The sequence below is a fragment of the Centroberyx affinis genome, unplaced genomic scaffold (genome assembly GCF_046629955.1).
Source record: "Centroberyx affinis isolate AG114_WGS23_722 - 3 ecotype Tasmania unplaced genomic scaffold, CSIRO-AGI_Caff_v1 ptg002509l_1, whole genome shotgun sequence".
NCBI classification, from domain to species: domain Eukaryota; kingdom Metazoa; phylum Chordata; class Actinopteri; order Beryciformes; family Berycidae; genus Centroberyx; species Centroberyx affinis.
In genome coordinates, this window is record NW_027280731.1 from 27,501 (window position 1) to 30,000 (window position 2,500).

The 2,500-nt window shown below is 45.0% G+C and overlaps 1 protein-coding gene across 1 annotated transcript in view; it reads right to left on the reverse strand.

Annotated features, from left to right (window-relative positions):
* LOC139656660 (slit homolog 2 protein-like) overlaps window positions 1–2,500 on the reverse strand; it is a gene marked incomplete at its 3' end in the record, with an annotated part of 9,174 nt that overhangs the window by 2,761 nt on the left and 3,913 nt on the right. The gene's annotated exons all lie outside the window — the stretch shown is intronic.

Here is a 2,500-nt window from a genome sequence, read left to right on the forward strand (position 1 = left end):
CTAGGCTCTTGAATGCTGTTGAATTTGAATGATTTCTATCTGACTGATAGCAACTGAACTCACAGGTCAAGTGTATCCAAGTATATCCACCCCAAAACAGGCAGCCATGCAGTTGGATGTAGAAATCTTTTCACTTGGTTTGTGAGTTCAGTTGTTATCAGTAAGATAGAAATCATTCAAATTCAGCACTATTCAAGAGCTTAGCCCCCAAACTTTGTATGCTTACTAGCTAACTGATGTTGACTGACAAATACGCACGGCAAAACATTGGCTGCAGTGGAGAGCAGCACATACAGGCAGACACCCATAGAAATCTATCATGAATGAATTTTCAGACAGAACTGTTGAATTTAAAATGGCTTTTTATATGGCTTCATATTTGCAGATTATTCAAGCTCTGTTGGTCAGTAAAAAGGACAGAAACATGTGGAACTTTACCCTGAAATGATCAGTAAGGACAATGTTATCACTCAGGCATTAAATTTAATCATTTAGCACTAATCCGGGGCTTTCTTTGAAATCCACATCTTAATATCTGTGATCACTGATACAGTTATCTATTGCCATTCAAACTGTCCACATATTATAACACTTGGTTATAGACTTCATTATCTAGTTCGTATTCACTGGCCTTCTGTGGTGTCTGTGTCTCAATACCTGTAATCAGTTCAGCAATTATCCGTTGCTGTTCAAATTATCTATTACAATGTGATCACTCAATTGCAGACTTAATTATCCAGGGCTTAATCTCACTGCCATTCTTTGAAATCCATGTCCCAATACCTGTAATTACGGTTATGTTCCTCCCTGCATATCTACGGCCGCTATCTCTTTCAGCCTCACAGGTGAATGGGTTAGGGGCTATAAACCAATCAAATGCTAGATTAGTGAAAGAAGAGAGGAGGATAAGAGGATCAGGAACACCTCTCTTTCCTCCTTCCTTCACCCACAGGGAGTGGGTGAAGAATGTATGACATTCCGATATATGTGGGACAATAGAGGGAGAGCGAGACAAGGGGGATAGGTATGGAGGAGAGGAGAAAAACATGAGAAAAGGTTAAAGAATGAATGAAAGAAAGAGAAAGAGAGGGGGGGGGCAAAATCAAGATAAAGACCAGTAGTGACAGAGCGGCCTTGCGTAAGAAAATGCGCATGCATGAGCGTATGCATACCCATGCATGTGTGTGTGTGTGTGCATGCGTGTGTTGTGACATGCCGATCTCCTCCACACCTCCTCCCACCCCCCCGCCCCTCCTCCATACCCCCCAGCTATTGCCCCACACCTGACCCAGCCCTGCCCAGCCCTGCAGGGCCTGTCGCAAGGGGTTGAGAAGGGGGAACCGTTTTCCCCCTCCGCGGGGGGCAGTCACTGTGGATCCGTCAGTCCAGCTTAGGGCCCTCTCCTCTGGGCAGTGCCGCCCAGCAGGCCCCCTCCAGCCCCGGAGGACGGAGGCCTTTGAAATGAGCCCCCAGACTCCAGACTCTGGAGACGTGCCTTTGTCCGCCGCTGGCGGGGGGGCATTGATGACTGACTCCATCTTTGTGTGTGTGAACATGCCACGCTAGAGACGCTGAATTACAGTTGAAAACCCTCAGCGGAGGAGAAGACAACAGAAAACAGCCCATTGCCCGTGTTGTGGTCAGAAAGTTAGCTGCCATCCAAGGTGTTTGTACTGGGTAAAAAAAATGGAGCAGCCCAAGATGAGACGAAGGGTAAATTTATAGGCTATGGGCAAAAAATAAAACAAGCATGGATTGATATTTTGACAGCGAGTGTGTAAAACTTTATCTGTATGTGTTATTTACTGCATTACTGTATACAGTTAATCACAGAATACATTTATGCACTTAGGTATGTATATTGAAGCACATGTTTTGTTCATGTGCGTGTGTGTGTGTGTGTGTTTGTGTGTGTGTGTTTGGGTGTGAGTGTGAGTGTGTGTGTAATCACCAGCTTGTACCCACTCTTTGTACAAAAGGGCATAATCCCACAGAATCAGAATCGACGTGAAGTTTCCTGTTAATGCTGGATTATACGCAGTTAAATATTGCCCTCTTTGTCTACAACTCTGGGAAGGAATTCCCAGAAGTGCTTAGCTGGACAGAGCCCAGCGTACATTGCATGAGAAACACTAGCAGACTCCCTATAGCGGCCCACAGAGCTTCTCTCACTGTCGACAAAGAACAGCAGAGAGCGGAGAAAAACCAGGCACGAGACGGCCAAGACGAAAGCAGCTGGCGAATCACCATATTTCATCCTCCTCATCCTGGTGATTTCTGAAGAATTCACTTGTATCAAAAACAGATCAAAAAAGATTAACTACCTCCGTTTGATTTACTGTGTGTGCGTCTCTGTATATGTACAGGTGGATAAGTCTGTGTGTGCACGGGTATGTCTGTGTGTGTGTGTGTGTGTGTGTGTGTGTGTGTGTGTGTGTGTGTGTGTGTGTGTGTGTGTGAGCAGTAAGCATTTTTATGAGTCTTTAATTAAAAGCTTGTC